General features: G+C 42.8%; 1 long non-coding RNA gene across 2 annotated transcripts in view; it reads left to right on the top strand.

Moving 5' to 3' along the window:
- The first annotated feature begins 2,258 nt into the window (after nucleotides 1-2,258).
- LOC123927455 overlaps nucleotides 2,259-17,544 on the top strand; it is a 21,093-nt gene continuing 5,807 nt past the window's right edge. For both annotated transcript variants that reach the window (XR_006815466.1, XR_006815467.1), the window contains exons 1-2: nucleotides 2,259-2,364; nucleotides 7,677-7,777. This is a non-coding gene — a long non-coding RNA (uncharacterized LOC123927455). The remainder of the gene's footprint in view (nucleotides 2,365-7,676; nucleotides 7,778-17,544) is intronic.

The raw sequence follows: 17,544 nt of genomic DNA, 5'->3' as shown, positions 1-17,544 counted from the left end.
GAAAGAGCTGGCGTGATATATTCAGAACAGTAAACGAGAAAAACATGCAGCCAAGAATACTCTATCCAGCTAAGCTATCATTGAAAATAGAAGGAGAGATAAAAAGCTTCCAGGAGGGACAGGGTCAAGATGGCCGGGAAGTAGGAGGAGGTGCCATTTCAACCTGTACCCTAAAGTGAGCTGATTACCTACCAAAGAACTCCGACCACCCATGAAATCAGCCTGAGATCAGAATTATACACGTCTGGATCTCTACTGGAGCAGAAGACGCCAGTGGCAGGTAAAGCAGACTGGGAGCATCGGACTGATATCGGAAGATAAACAAAAGGGGGAGGGAGCCACCAGAGGTGACCCATTGGAAAGTAACACCCCAACACGAGAGTGCTCTGCGTCTGGGGACCAGCATTAACTTGGAGTCTGGTTGAAAGCACTCAAAAAACAAACAGCAAAGGATCGCAGTGGGGGGGGTAATAGTGGGAACCTGGGCGGTTAGGGTCAGGGACCTAAGTCCCCGGACCCAGGACAGCCTCCCCTGGCGCGGAGCCAGGGAGAGCGCGGCGGAGAAATCAGGTCTCCGTCCCTGAGCCGCCAGTGCGCCTGAATGCCAGCGCGCCTGAGAAGGAGTGGGGTCTGGCTCCCGTGAGGGGCTGGGAGCCTGGCCAGACGGCAATCCTGAAACGCTCGAGTCCCACACCCTCCCTTGGGATAGGTGCTCATAGGCGCTAGCCTGGAGCTCTGGCATCCGGAAAAACCAGACATTCCCAGCCCGGGACAGCGGGAAAATCTCAGTGCACGATCTCTGCTCGGAACCTCTCTGGCGGTCTGGAGCTGCCTAGACAGCCACTGCTGCCCTGGGTTTGGGCACAAGGAGGAGCTCTTTAAGGTGTTCTTTAGTGTGAATTGATTTTCTTAAGGAAATATTTCAGCTGTCATTTTCAATATAAATATTTTAGACCATTTAAAGGTATTAAACTCGTTGTTTTTTAAATTAAATTTTGCTTATACTTTCAATGCCATTCCAATCAAAATTCCACCGATATTTTTCAAAGAGCTAGAGCAAATAATGCTAAAATTTGTATGGAGTCAGAAGAGACCCCGAATTGCTAAGGAAATGTTGAAAAACAAAAACAAACTGGCGGCATCACGTTACCCGATTTCAAGCTTTACTACAAAGCTGTGATCACCAAGACAGCGTGGTACTGGCATAAAAACAGACACATAGACCAGTGGAACAGAGTGGAGAGCCCAGATATGGACCCTCAACTCTATGGTCAAATAATCTTCGACAAAACAGGAAAAAATATTCAATGGAAAAAAGACAGTCTCTTCAATAAATGGTGCTGGGAAAACTGGACAGCAATATGTAGAAGAATGAAACTCGACCATTCTCTTACACCGTACACAAAGATAAACTCGAAATGGATAAAAGACCTCAACGTGAGACAGGAATCTATCAGAATTCTTTAAGTTTTGTTGAATTTAGCAGTCAATTCAGATAGCTTAGCAAATCATTTCAAAGGTAAAATAAATGTTTCATCAAGTTGAACCTTTATTTTTTCAGAATAGCTATGCGTATAGATAAATCTGAAGTGAAAAAGGAAGGAGGGAAAGAAGGAAGGAAAAAACGAAGAAAGCAAAGCAAGCAGACAAGCATGTTCTGTTAATTTGTTTATGTTAACAGGCTCTATTCTTAATAAAAATTATTCTGTTACTGACAAATGGTAATTCCTCCTCCATTGTAAAAAATAAAAATTCTAGTAAAAAATTTTGTAGTTAGAAGACTGAAAATAAAAATCACACAAATCTTGTGATTTATGTAGGTCCCATGATAAAGCCACCCATTAACTTCCTTTTGACCCCTTCTCTTTCTTTCCCCTATGCTCCAAATTCAGGGTTTTTTTATGGTTTTATTTATTTATGTGTGTGTGAGAGAGAGAGAGAGAACTAATGCACATGGGGAGGGGCAGAGGGAGAGAGAGAAGCAGACTCCCTGCTAAGCAGGGAGCTCGATTCAGGACTCCATCCCAGGACACTGAGACCATGACCTGAGCCGAAGGCAGGCACTTAACTGACTGAGCTACCCAGGTGCCCTGTGGTAGAGAGCTCTGTATCTGCAACCCCCTGCCCATGCTTGATGTGCAATAAATTTTGGTCTCATGCAGGCAAGAGTGAGTGAGGAGACTTTTTCAGTTACCTGTCCTTGGTTTCCTTCTCGATAGGTTTAAAATTAGGAATGGAGCAAGACACCCGGGTAATGATCTCGGAACAGGGCGAGAAACTCTACAAGATGATGTGCAAACAAGGAAATCTGACCAAAGACAGAAAAAGAAAACTGACCACATTCCTTAAATGCTTCCTTGAAAGGTAAGGTCTATAGTCTGGGTACATGGATTTCTTTCATATTTTCACTATGTCATGTATCAACTACCCTTCCTTCAATGATTTGCTTTTCTTCTATAAAAAAAATATTCCGGGGCATCTGGGTGGCTCAGTGGGTTAAAGCCTCTGCCTTCAGCTCAGGTCATGATCTCAGGGTCCTGGGATCGAGCCCCGCATCGGGCTCTCTGCTCGGCGGGGAGCCTGCTTCCGTCTCTCTCTCTGCGTACTTATCATCTCTGTCTGTCAAATGGATAAATAAATCTTAAAAAAAAAAACATTCCTCTGGGCATTTTTTAATATCTTTTTACTGTCAACATTTCCTGGATGATAGTGAGGTGAAGGAATGGACCTAGTGCCTGCAATCATGGAAGATTTTAGACATCTATCCATCCATCCCTGACGTCAACCATTTCAGATGTATGGTGTTCTGAGGGGGAAGCAGACACTGGGGTCAGGCAGGGCTGGCAGGAAGCAGGTTCACTGAAGGGGGAGGAAGTCTAGCAAGGATGTGAGTACAGGGCCTACAAGTCAGAGAACCAAAGAATGTAAGACACAGAGTCCAAACCCGAGATTCATCAGCACTTTGACAACTGGGCTCATGTTGAAGGACCATCGATGAGGAATCTGAAAAAGAGGGTCCTGCAAGGGGCCTGGCACAGAGCAACAGGCAGAGAGGTTGCCTGGGTATTGAGCATAGACCCACTGTCAGTCCTCTGGGGTCTGCGGCAGCAGCACGTGGGAGTCCCTGCCCGGTGAAGGGTGCAGAACCAAAGGGAAGGGCGGCTGCCTTAAGCCATGCCCCGTGTTGGCTGTTTCCATATATTTCTAATCCTCAGATGCATACTCTGCATTTATAATCTTTATATTTTTTAAAGATTCAGAAACCAGCTCTCAGGGAGTTTACCAGGCCCGCCTTCATACAACCAGTGAATGCCAATGTCAACTCTGTAGAAGCAGACTGGAGTGGTAGTTCAAAGCCCACACTTCGCAGTCAGACTGTCTCCATGCAAATCTGGTCCTACCTCTGGCTAGTTGAGCGATGTGGGAAGTTTAAATGTCTTTTTCCTCTCTAAACTTGAAGATGATCATAGTGCTTACCTGTAATGCCTACCAGAATGTCTTCTCGATAAGTTATGCAGATACCATAAAATAACCATAGGCCACACCGGCTGCCAACCCAGGTAGAAGAATATAAGCCAGGAAACCCTGGCCTGCAGGGCAGCATGGGGCCCCTCCTTCAGGGGCTGGGGTCCTCACAACAGAGCACTCAGCTGCCAGCAAGCTGCTGTTGCTGTCCTTGGTAGGCCCCCAGCCGACAGCTCTTGTGGGAGAGAAACCCACCTCTGGGGCATAACTTCCGGGGTTGTCAGAGGAACATGCCTGTTTATAGGAGTCACTTCAAGCTATAGCTTCTCACCAAGAATGTATTCATATTCCGTATAGCCATCAGGAGTCATTTTGGCCATGATCAATGCTGCCTGGTAACCCAGCAGATGCCCTGCCTCCATCAGGTTCCAGGGAAACAGAGCTCCAAGGCTGACCCAGGGTCAAGTTTTCCTAATTAAAGGAGCTGGAGTCTTGTTAACTAAAGAGTTAACACGTGGGTGGAGTGTGGAGAGGGTGGCTGGGTGATGGACATTGGGGAGGGTTTGTGCTCTAATGAGCGCTGTGAAATGTGTAAGCCTGATGATTCACAGACCTGTACCCCTGGGGCAAATGATACATTATATGGTAATAAAAATAATAATAATACTTAAAAAAAAAAAGAGTTAACATGATCTTACACGGCCAAAGTGCTAGTTAGTTACAATGATATGTGAGCGTTCTCCACAGTGCCTGATACACAGGAGAGACTTGGTAAATTTTAGTTTGTTCATTGTGGCTTTTTCCATAACAGCACACTAGCTTAGTTACTAGTTACTAATTATAGACCAAGTTTGAGATTGTTTTTGACTGGATCAGGATCCTTTCGCAGATTGTTGATGGGATCTTGTGATTTCTGTAGGTCCCATGATAAAGCCAGCCAGTAACTTCCTTTCTTACCCCTTCTCTTTCCTTCCCCTATGCTCTTAATTAATAGAAGTTCTTACAGTGTGTTCTTTTCCTCATTTTAATTTGGCATATTCAGGAATCTGCTGACATCAGAACAGAGAATGATGCTTTCGCTACATACCAACCAGCTCAACCCATTTGTCAACCACTGACGTTTCATAAGTGCTCAAAATGTGCCATACACTGTGCTGAGCTCCTGACATACATCAGCTCATTTAATCCTGTGACGGCACTGTGGAGTTGATACGCTTTTTTTTCCCCAAGATTTTACTTAATTATTTGCGAGGTGGGGGGAGCAGAGGGAAAGGGACAAGCAGACTCCATGCTGAGTGCAGAGCCCGATTTTGGTGCTTGATACCAGGACCCTGAGATCATGACCTGAGCCAAAGGGAGATGCTTAACTGACAGAGCTACCCAGACATCCCTGGAATTGGTATTATTATTTTTGTGCTATTGAAGAAAAAACTGAAGTTTTACTTCTTTTAAAAATTTTCTTTCTTTTGGATGGCTTTAACAACTTCTTCTGCCTTAAAATGTACTTTTTAGACTAGATATCCATTTTTAGAATTCCATGCCCCTCGGTTATTTGACTTTAGCCATAGGTGTTGCCTTTGGTTTTGAAGTAAATGGAAAAGTAATTTCCTGACACCTTGTATAGCTTGGCTTCTCTGACCTCTGTGCAAAGTTGAAACCATTCTAAAATGTATCCATTACTTTATGTAAAATTCAAATGTTATATTTTTATAACATGAGCACAATAAAATATTTTATTATAAAATGTTTCTCTATTTAGTGTTCTTTTACTGATACCACATGGCCCAAAAAACAGTACCAAGCTGGTGCTTTCCTGTGTTATAAAATATCATCCTACTTATCTGTGATGTAGGGCTCCACCCCACACGCCAAAATGGTAAAAGATGTGGTTTGTTCATCCTCCCTGGCCTTTCACAGCCACAGCAGATGGATGTGGTAGACAGTTCTGATGGGTGGTTTTGTGCTGGAATATTCCTTTTTTTAAGATTTTATTTATTTATTTGAGAGAGAGGGAGAATCAGAGAGAGAGAGCACAACAGGCGGGAGGGTCAAAGGGAGAAACAGATGTCTCAGTGAGCAGGGAACCCAATGTGGGGCTCGATTCCCAGACTCCAGGAACATGACCTGAGCCAAAGGCAGATGCTTAAGCGACTAGGCCACCCAGGTCCCTCCACCCCCACCCCCCAGATGACATTTAAATTCAAGAATGAATTTATTAAAAACCGTATTTATTAAAAAAAAACAAAAAACGTATTTATTTATTTGTTTATGTATTTTTAAAGGTTTTATTTATTATCTGAGAGGAGAGAGAGAGCACAAGCATCGGAGGGGCAGAGGGAGTGGGAGCAACAGACTCCCTGCTGAGCAGAGAGCAGGAGGTGTGACTGATCCCAGGACCCCGAGATCATGACCTGAGCCAAAACAACCAACTGAGCTACCCATGTGCCCCACTAAATAACTTCAAAATTTGAAAACAGTATAGTAAAACTATTGGTGTGTACTAATTTTATATTGCTGCAGAATAAATAAATAACAACACACCTAGTGCCTTGAAACAACACCTATTCATTAGCTCATAATTCTTTTTTTTTTCCATTTTATTTATTTTTTCAGTGTAACAGTATTCATTGTTTTTGCACAACACCCAGTGCTCCATGCAAAACGTGCCCTCCCCATTACCCACCACCTGTTCCCCCAACCTCCCACCCCTGACCCTTCAAAACCCTCAGGTTGTTTTTCAGAGTCCATAGTCTCTTATGGTTCGCCTCCCCTTCCAAAAAATTTTTTTTTAATAAACATATAATGTATTTTTATCCCCAGGGGTACAGGTCTGTGAATCGCCAGGTTTACACACTTCACAGCACTCACAATAGCACATACCCTCCCCAGTGTCCATAGCCCCCTCCCCCTCTCCCAATCCCACCTCCCCCCAGCAACCCCCAGTTTGTTTTGTAAGATTAAGAGTCATTTATGGTTTGTCTCCCGTATAGCTCATAATTCTATATGTCAGAAAGAAGTTGAGGGGTAGCAATGCTGGGCTGTCTGCTTAGGGTCTCACAAGGTCGAAATCAAGGTCAACATCGAGTGCTGAACTGCGGCTGGGCCTTATCTTAAGGGTCTGAAGAAAAATTCACTTGCAAGCACATTCAGGTTGTTGACAGAATTCAGTCCCCCGTGATTGTAAGAATAAGCCCTACTTCTGTGCTGGCTGTTGGCCAGGACCACTCTCAGAAGCTGCCTGTGTTCCTTGGTACATGGCCCCTCTATCTTCTAAGGCAGCAGTGAGCAGTGGCTCACTGAATCTTTCTTGTGCTTTTAATTTGTCTCTTACTCTTGTGCCACCAGCCTGAGAAAACTCTCTGCTTCAAAGTGCTCAACTGACTGGGTCAAGCTCACTTGAATAATTTACATCTTTTGAGGTCAACTGACTTGGAATTTTAGTTTCCTATACAAAATTCATCCATACCACTACCCAGATTAAGATTTGGTTACAAAACCAAGGGATGGGATTCTTGATAGTGGGGTAAGAGAACACGTTTAGAATTCCTTCTACCATATGGGGTGTGTAGTTTTTTGGGGTTTGCCTTCTTAGAGTTCAAACACACTGGTTTTCTGTGCCTAGAAAGCCATATTCCAGTCTATCTCTTATATTCAGTCATTATTATTCTGTTTATTTTGTCTGTTTGCTATCTTTAGGATCTTGTTGTATTCTCTTTACAGTTAAAACTACTCTAAGGGCGCCTGGGTGGCTCAGTGGGTTAAGCCGCTGCCTTCAGCTCAGGTCATGATCCTGGGATCGAGTCCCACATCGGGCTCTCTGCTCAGCAGAGAGACTGCTTCCCTTCCTCTCTCTCTGCCTGCCTCTCTTGTGATTTCTCTCTGTCAAAGAAATAAATAAAATCTTTAAAAAAAAACTACTCTAAAAATATCCCTTTGTGTTTATTAGAGGTCTCAGTAAGTTGAATAGGTGTTATATAATAGGGTTTAGGTAAGCATGAATGAATGGACATGAGTTTTCTAGGATAGAGTAAAATTTAAATAATTTGGGGCTTTGCATATGTGAAAAAATGTAAGCTTAAATGCACTGCAAATATTTCTTTATATCTGAGGCTCCTTCCAATGCTGCTTGATGAAAGCATGGTAGAAATAGACTTCTTGGGGAGGAAGGTGTGGGAAAACTCTTTAACTATTTCACTGGATTTCTATTGCAGTGAATTTGTGTCATGGCTCTTGGAAATTGGAGAGATTCACAGGCCTGAGGAAGATGTACACTTTGGACAAGCATTATTAGAAAATGGAATCACCCACCATGGTAATTATTTTGTTAATTACTAAGTTATTCTCTTTGGTCACCAGTTGGAAGCATCTTGATTCTGTTAATCAATCTGGCTTATAGTAAATGTCTACATTATAGGATGCTTATGTATTTTTAACATTTCAAGTACCTAATATATATAGAACTGCAGTTCTGGGAATTTTGTGGAGTATGGGTTTATGGTGATATATTTGCTAATTTTAATGTGAATGGCTACGAACAGGCAAAAATTAGAAATACGGGTAAGTATTTACCTGGGATAGTGGAGGAAGACATGGCAAGTTCTTTTTAATTTTTTTTATAGATTTTATTTATTTATTTGATAGACAGAGATCACAAGTAGACAGAGAGGCAGGCAAAGAGAGAGAGAGGGAAGCAGTCTCCCTGCTGAGCAGGGAGCCCGATGTGGGACTCGATCCCAGGACCCTGAGATCATGACCTGAGCCGAAGGCAGCGGCTTAACCCACTGAGCCACCCAGGTGCCCCGTGGCAAGTTCTAATTGGAGTATTTGGGGCTGCATTATGAGGGAAAGGGCCTCATGTAAGGCATTGTAGAATGAGTAGAACTCTGACAGGGCAGAAGGGAAGAAAACTGAAAACTGTTGGATGTGGGAGATGAGGAGTGAAGAACAAGATCAGGTTACTGTGAGATTTCTGTCTGGTTGACAGGGATGATTATTCAGGAGAAGGAGCAGGGTGGGAGAAGATAAAGGGTTTTTGTCAGGATCGTTATAAGACATCCACAGGGGAACACCCAGCAAGAGGTTGAAAATATATGTGTAAAGCTCAGTGTATACAATCGTGGGAATCATTTCAAGAGAGCACCAGTTTCCTGAGAAGATCAGTAACAAAGAAGAATGCAGTGATAATGGGACTGAGAAGTAAAGCTTGAAGAATTTCTAATGCAAAATGTGGGAGAGGAGAAAGAGGGAATTATGAATAAACATAGGTATTTGACTAAGCTACTTCAATGTTCTTTTTTTTTTTTTTTCCCAGTTAGAGTGGGATGAAACTGAACTAGATTCTCCCAGGTTTTCCTCACCATTCTGGGTGCCCTGTGAATTCTTCCACCAAAATAGATCACTAATCAGACCACTTTTGTCACTTCCAAGATCCCCACCTTCTTCCCAGTTACAACTTCTCCTTCCTTGCTCCTGCTTTTGTCCACCATCCCTATGACACAGCCTCCAGGAAACAGCTGGAGACCTTTTAAAACAAATGTAAGTGCAAAGAATTCTCCTGCTTATAATCATCTACTGGCATCCCATTACACTCAAAGAAAAGTCTGGAACCTCTTCCTTACTATGGTCCAGATCTCTTACCATGGCCCATAAGGCCCCACATAATAGGGCCCCTGACTTCCTCTGTGAGTTGGCAAATAATGTTGTACCCAGCTCATTACACTGTGGCCCCTATGGTTTTCTGTCTCTTCCTTAAACACTCTGGGATGACTCTGCATTTAGGATCTTTGCTCTTGCAATTCTCATTCAACTATGATTTATTAATTCCTAGTATATACCAGGGAGTTTTCTAGGTGCTGGAGGGACAGCAGTGAATGAGATGACAAGAGTCGCAGTATTCATGACTTATGTCTTCAGTGACACTCTTTGAGAATCTTATCCTATTACCATAAACTGTGTTTTTAATTTTTGAAATTATCTTCATGAACTTATCACTCTCTAAATTATCATGCTATTTTATTTGTTTATTTATTATTTCTCTCTTTACTTCCCATATTGATTCTGGCCCCCCATCAAAATAGAAGTACTATAGGAACAGGATACCTGGAGTGCCCATCACATGTAGGTGCTTGATAAATATTTGCTCAGTGAATGAATAAAGGAGTAATTATATTGTTAGTAAATAGATGATAATAGTGATAAATTGTAGGTGATTTTGTTCTTGATTCTTTAGCACTGTGAAAACACACCACATATCTTCTAGTGTGCTAAAACACATCATCCAAAAATTATAAGTAAAAATGAAAAGATGTTGAGTTAGAGGACTTTCCTCTTGGATGCTTCTCTTTCCTTTCTTCTAACCCCAAGCCCAAATGTATATGTGAGTCAAGAAGGGAATATGTTGTGTTTTGTCCTGCAGTCTACTGAAGCTCAAGTAGGTGGACTGTCGAGAGGTTTTGCATACAATCATAGACCTTCAGAAATCTGGTGATTCCTTTCTCATTTAGGCTACATACTTCCAGGAACTATGTCTTCCCAGTGAGCAAAGAAGGGAAAATCTATGTATGAACTATTTGTTTATTCCTTTCCTTACTGACTCTTTCCTTCATTCTGTGTGTAAGATATTATGCTACCTAGCATAAAATTATCATGTTATGGCCTTTATTTCTTATGGCCTAATAGTTTTTTGGTTTTTTTTTAAAGATTTTATTTATTTATTTGACAGAGATCACAAGTAGCGAGAGAAGCAGGCAGAGAGAGAGAGAGAGGAGGAAGCAGGCTCCCCGCCAAGCAGAGAGCCCGATGCGGGGCTCGATCCCAGGACCCTGGGATCATGACCTGAGTGAAAGGCAGAGGCTTTAACCCACTGAGCCACCCAGGTGCCCCATGGCCTAATAGTTTTAACTATCTTTTTACCTTATTCATCAAGCAATCCAGGTGTTGACATATTTCCTTTCAGAAAGGTAGAAATCCACCAGGATGGAATAATTAACTTTTTGCTGAGAACACTGAGAAGGAAAACTGTATTGGTTAGCAATAGATGCTCTAACAAATTTAAACCTCAGTACAGTCCCATTCTAGAAGGTACATTTTCTCTCAGTATTTCTTTGGTGTTAGTTGTGATCTCTCCTCTTTCATTCATGATTTTATTGATTTGGGTCCTTTCTCTTTTCTTTTTGATGAGTCTGGCCAGGGGTTTATCAATCCTATTGATTCTTTCAAAGAACCAGCTCCTAGTTTCATTGATTTTTTCTATTGTTTTTTTTGGTTTCTATTTCATTGATTTCTGCTCTGATCTTTATGATTTCTCTTCTCCTGCTGGGTTTAGGGTTTCTTTCTTGTTCTTTCTCCAGCTCCTTTACGCGTAGGGTTAGGTTGTGTACTTGAGACCTTTCTTGTTTCTTGAGAAAGGCTTGTACCGCTATATATTTTCCTCTCAGACTGCCTTTGCTGTGTCCCACAGATTTTGAACTGTTGTGTTTTCATTATCATTTGTTTCCATGAATTTTTTCAATTCTTCTTTAATTTCCTGGTTAACCCATTCATTCTTTAGAAGGATGCTGTTTAGTCTCCATGTATTTGGGTTCTTTCCAGCTTTCGTCTTGTGATTGAGTTCTAGCTTCAGAGCATTGTGGTCTGAAAATATGCAGGGAATAATCCTAATCTTTTGATACCGGTTGAGACCTGATTTGTGACCCAGGATGTGATCTATTCTGGAGAAGGTTCCATGTGCACTAGAGAAGAATGTGTATTCTGTTGCTTTGGGATGAAATGTTCTGAATATATCTGTGATGTCCATCTGGTCCAGTGTGTCATTTAAGGCCTTTATTTCCTTGTTGATCTTTTGCTTGGATGATCTGTCCATTTCAGTGAGGGGAGTGTTCAAGTCCCCTACTATTATTGTATTATTATTGATGTGTTTCTTTGATTTTGTTATTAATTGGTTGATATAGTTGGCTGCTCCCACGTTAGGGGCATAGATATTTAAAATTGTTAGATCTTCTTGTTGGACAGACCCTTTGAGTAGGATATAGTGTCCTTCCTCATCTCTTATTATAGTCTTTGGCTTAAAATCTAATTGATCTGATATAAGGATTGCCACCCCAGCTTTCTTCTGATGCCCATTAGCATGGTAAATTGTTTTCCACCCCCTCACTTTAAATCTGGAGGTGTCTTCGCGTCTAAAATGAGTTTCTTGTAGGCAACATACTGATGGGTTTTGTTTTTTTATCCATTCTGATACCCTGTGTCTTTTGATTGGGGCATTTAGCCCATTAACATTCAGGGTAACTATTGAGAGATATGAATTTAGTGCCATTAGTAGCCTGTAAGGTGACTGTTACTGTATATTGTCTCTGTACCTTTCTGATCTACTACTTTTAGGCTCTCTCTTTGCTTAGAGGACCCCTTTCAATATTTCCTGGAGAGCTGGTTTGGTGTTTGCAAATTCTTTCAGTTTTAGTTTGTCCTGGAAGCTTTTGATCTCTCCTTCTATTTTCAATGATAGCCTAGCTGGATAGAGTATTCTTGGCTGCATGTTTTTCTCGTTGAGTGCTCTGAATATATCATGCCAGCTCTTTCTGGCCTGCCAGGTCTCTGTGGATAAGTCTGCCGCCAATCTAATATTTTTACCATTGTATGTTACTGATTTCTTTTCTCGGGCTGCTTTCAGGATTTTCTCTTTGTCACTAAGACTTGTAAATTTTACTATTAGGTGATGGGGTGTGGACCTATTCTTGTTGACTTTGAGGGGGGTTCTCTGCATCTCCTGGATTTTAATGCTTGTTCCCTTTGCCATATTAGGGAAATTCTCTCCAATGATTCTCTCCAATAGACCCTCTGCTCCCCTCTCTGTTTCTTCTTCTTCTGGAATCCCAATTATTCTAATGTTGTTTCGTCTTATGGTGTCACTTATCTCTCGAATTCTCCCCTCATGGTCCAGTAGCTGTTTGTCCCTCTTTTGCTCGGCTTCCTTATTCTCTGTCATTTGGTCTTCTATATCACTAATTCTTTCTTCTGCCTCATTGATCCTAGCAGTGAGAGCCTCCATTTTTGATTGCACCTCATTAATAGCTTTTTTGATTTCAACTTGGTTAGACTTTAGTTCTTTAATTTCTCCAGAAAGGGCTTTAATATCTCCAGAGAGGGTTTCTCTAATATCTTCCATGCCTTTTTCGAGCCCGGCTAGAATGTTCAGAATCGTCATTCTGAACTCTTGATCTGACATAGTTCTCTCAGGTAAAACCAGTCACTGGTGGAGGATGTTGGAGGCACCAGGGTTTTTTGTCCTGGAAGACAGGCTCACTTTCCTTCAGTGCAGGGCTCTTAACAGTCATTTTGAAGGAGTGTTGGAGTTTTTGGATTGTTTGTTTTAAATGGGCCTGTACACTCCATGTTTTCCCTTACATTGGTGTGCATGTCCTTAGATGCAAGTCAGTTCCATGACCACTCCTTATTGCAAGAGAAAATTAGAAAAGTAGTGTAGGTTCATGCCCAAGGGAAATAAAAGCTAAACCAATTTGGTAAACAGCGATCCAATGCCTGCCACTGAAGTATAGCTCTCTGGTCAGTATATAATCTAGGGAATTATATTAAAGCCAGAGTAATTATTATACAAACGTGATGATGTTTTATACTGATATCAGCATATAATAGTCATAAAAATGACTTGTCACTCCACCATTGAACTGCTTTTATCTTTGTCAAATCCCCATTGGACAAATTGGTGTCAGTCTATTTCTGGGTCCTTGATTCTGTTTTACTTAACTATCTTTATTCTGTTCCATTTGTCTATCCCTTCACCAACACCACACACTTTTGATTAATCTAGCTATAGATCTTGAAATTGGGTAGAAGGAATCTTTTAGTTTCCTTCTTCAGTTTTATTTCTCTTCTTTTTCTAGGTTCTGAAGCAGAGAGCTTATTGTTTTGAGACGCCTTTTGTTTTTAGACAGGGAGAGACTGAGAAAGAGAGAGAGAAAGGGAAGGGGTACAGAGAGAGAGAGAGAGATTATTATGCAACCTCCATGCCCAGCACCAGCACAATGCAGGTTCATTCACACAACCCCGAGTTTGATCATGACCCGAGACAAAATCAAGAGTTGGACTAACTGACTGAGCCTCCCAGATGCTCCTCCTCCTTTCTAACATATGCATTGAGTGCTCTACATTGTGCTATCCTATGATTTAGCTGTGTCCCACAAATTTTCATATGTTGTATGTCCATTTTCCTTCACTTCAGTGCATTGAGATTCTATCTTTGATCTTTGATCATCTAGAATGTTACTTTCTCAGTGTTCGGATATTTGTTATATTTCTCATTTGGATACCTAGTTGGCTTTTTTCTTTAAAAAAATTTTTTTTAATATTTTATTTACTTGACAGAGAGAAATCACAACCAGGCAGAGAGGCAGGCAGAGAGAGAGAGGAGGAAGCAGGCTCCCCGCTAAGCAGAGAGCCTGATGCGGGGCTGGATCCCAGAACCCTGGGATCATGACCTGAGCTGAAGGCAGAGGCTTTAACACACTGAGCCACACAGGCACCCGCCTAGTTTCCTTTTTAAACAGAAACTGAGTGGAAGTGTTGGGTCACTATACTGTGCACCCAAAATGCATATTATACTGCTTGTACACTGGAATTTAAATCCAGGCCTTGAAAAAGAAAAGGAACTGTGAACTGTTTTCAAGAGTGAGCTCTATCATCTTCCATTCCCAACAGCGATTCAGGAGCGATCCAGTCATTCCACATGCTGCCTTGCATGGGGTAGTGGGGTCTCTCTCTCCCTCTCAGATGCATTTGTTTTGCATCATGGTGATAGGTGTGCAGTGAGAGCTCATTGGAGTTTACATTTGAATTGCCCCAATCGCAACTTTTTATGTGATTTCCATCTGTATACTCTTTGGTCAAGTGTTTCGGTCTTTTGCACAATTTTTTTTTTTTTTTTTTCCGATTGGATGGCTTGCTTATTTGGGGGTCAACATTTGAGATTCTCTACTTCAGACAGGAGTCCTTTATCAGGTATGTGGTTTGCACCAATTTTCTCCCAGTTTGTAGCTTCCCTTTTAAAGTCTTCTTCACAAGGTGTTTCACACAGGACAGACTTCCAATTCTGATTGTCGGATCATATATAATGAATCAACTTTTCCTGTATGGCAAATGATTTGATGTCCAGTCGGAGGATTCTTTCCCTAGCTGTCCATTCTGGAAATTGTTTCCCTATAGGATTTATCATTTTACATGTAAGGCGGTGATAAATTTTGAATTAATTAAAAAAATTTTTTTTTTCTTTTTGAGAGAGTGAGCATGACATGAGCGGGGCTTGGGTGGAAGGAGAAGGGAAAAGAGCATCCTAAGCAGACTCCCCAGTGAGCTTGGAGCCTGATTTTGTCCCGGGACCCTGAGAGCATGACAAGAGCCGAAATCAAGAGCTGGCTGCCTCAGCAGCTGAGTCACCCAAGTGCCCCGACTTAAGTTTTGTACAGAGAATGAGACTTCGATTGTGGTCCTCGTCCTCTTCGTACTCAACTTCTACCTCCTCCTTCTCTCTGCCCCTCCCTCTTCTTCTTCTCCTTCTTCTTCTTTGCCTCTGGAAGTCCATTTGCTCTAGCACCATTTATTCAAAACGCTGTCACTCCTCCACTGAACTGCTTTTCCCCTTTGTCCCTTTCAACCATTGACATGTTGGTTGTCGGTCTCTTTCTGGGTTTGATCCTGTTGCACTTATCTATCTACTGTTCCATTTGTCTATCCCTTCACCAACACCACACACTTATGATTACTGTAGCTGTATGTTTTGAAATTGGGTAGAAGGATTCCTTTGGTTATCTTCCTTAGTTTTATTTTATCCTCTATTTATAGGCTCTCAAGCAGAGAGCTTATTGTTTTGAGACAGGGAGAGACTGAGAAAGAGAGAGAGAGAGAGAGAGTGACAGGGAAGGGGTCCAGAGAAAGAGAGAGGGATTATTAAGCAGCCTCCATGCCCAGCACCAGCACAATGCAGGTTCAGTCCCACAACCTCGAGTTTGATCATGACCCGAGTCAAAAATAAGAGATGGACTAACTGACTGAGCCTCCCAGATGCTCCTCCTCCTTTCTAACATATGCATCGAGTGCTCTACATGGTGCTGTCCATTGATTTAGCTGTGTCCCACACATTTTCATATGTTGTATGTTCATTTTCCTTCACTTCAATGCATTGAGATTTGATCTTTGATGTTTGATCATCTAGAATGTTACTTTCTCAGTGTTTGGATATTTGTTATCTTTCTCCTTTGGATACCTAGTTTGCTTTCTAAATTTTTTTTAATGTTTAAATTGTACTTCTGAGAAATTGATTGATAGGGTTGTATTTGTTTCAGGTGTACAATATAGCGATTCCTTTCCCCTACCCCAATGGCTGTCAGCTGCTGTTGTAAGCATTGATGTGCGTTGGAGACTCAGGTGCACCTCCCCCACCCCTCCTAACTTCAGCTCCTGTTGCCAGGCACTGGTTTGCGTTGGAGACGGAACCCTCGTAGAGGTTCCAAGCACTTCCTAGTGGCCCAGAAGACACTGGTGATCGGAGACCAAGCCACAAGCTCTTTGGAGCCAGCTGGTGGCCATCCAAATGCCTCCCCACACAGTTCTGGAGCCGCTGTGGGCTGTCCTGGAGCAGCTGTGGGCTGCTGGGTTGGTGATATCCGAACGTTGGCCACATGTGCCACGAGTCTCTGGGTTTTGCTGGGAGATCCTGGTGTGCACTGCAGTGGTGGTGTTCCTGGGAAAGAGTGCATTCAGCTTCCGAAGAAGAAAGGGGCAGTGTGCCCAGAATGAGGAAGTCACTGGAAAAGGCATGGAGAAGACCGAACCGGACGCACAAGCCCGTGGAGCTGTCGCATCATCCGAGCCGAAGGCCAGTCCTCTCCCGTTCCAGCTTCTTGCTCTGGCTGCCCTGAATCAAGATGCCGGGTATTGGTCAGTGGGAAACACCACACAACTGCTGAAGGGAGTTCGGGAAAGGCTGTTGAAGAGCCCTCACCAGCTGCCTCATGAAAATCCCATCTGTGGAGCAGCCCAGGAAGATGGAGAAGCGCTGGTGAGGAAAACACCAGAAGGCTTCAAGGACAGCCTTGATCTGCAGGCAAGTGCAGACCCGCTGGTTCAGGAGATTGGCAGCTGTGGACAGAGAGTGCAGGACGAGGCAGGGCAGGCAGGCAGGCCAGACCTTCCTGAAGGAGGAGTGTGGCAGAAGGCCAGCGGTGAGGGCCAGAACCAACAGCACACCCTCAGCCAGATCCTCCTGAATGGGATGCGTGTGCTTCAGCCATACCCATGGCTCCTTTGACTTGAGATCCACCCCATTCTTTAGCCTGATGCTCCATTTTCCCTGTAGCCGTATGAGTGTGAGAGAATATTTTTCAGTGTTAAGCATAACTCAAATAAAAATAAAAATATCCAATTGCTGAGACTACTGCTACTGAGAATGTATTTTATTAAGGGATTCTATGCCAAGCAAGGGACGGTTTGAAGTGTCTTTTCTCGATCACTTAATCGTCCCAATAATCCAGTGTGTCATGTCTGACTGACGTTCAGACAGGGGAAACAACTTGCCCCAAGATCACACAGCTAGTGAATTTCAGAGCTCCCGTTCCAAACCAGGGTTGTCTAATGATCACCTGCTGTGCCAATAACTTCTACTACTATGCCTACTACATTTCTTCTTCTTTTTCTTCTTTAGAGAGACAGAAAGGGAGAAGGCACACGCACACACACAACACACACACACACACACACACACACACACACACACACACACACAGGCAGGTGGGGGAGGGGCAGAGAGAGAGATTCCTAGACAGGCTTCAGACTCACGTGCTGAAATGGACGCTGGACTGGATTTTCAAGATCACGTGATCAGCCCTGAACCGAAATCAGGAGCCAGACACTGAACTGACAGGCACCCTTGTGCAAGGAACTTCTAGGTAAGCTGCTGAAGGATCCCAGAAGGGCTTGGTTAAATGTTCTCCTAATTCACATCCTAGTAAGGATGCAAATATTATAGTGGTGGCTAGCTGAAGTCAAGTCCCACCAAAGTAGGGAGGGCAG

The sequence above is a fragment of the Meles meles genome, chromosome 1 (assembly GCF_922984935.1).
Source record: "Meles meles chromosome 1, mMelMel3.1 paternal haplotype, whole genome shotgun sequence".
NCBI classification, from domain to species: domain Eukaryota; kingdom Metazoa; phylum Chordata; class Mammalia; order Carnivora; family Mustelidae; genus Meles; species Meles meles.
The sequence above is the reverse complement of the archived record's forward strand: the minus strand, read 5'-3'. Positions and strand labels throughout refer to the sequence as shown.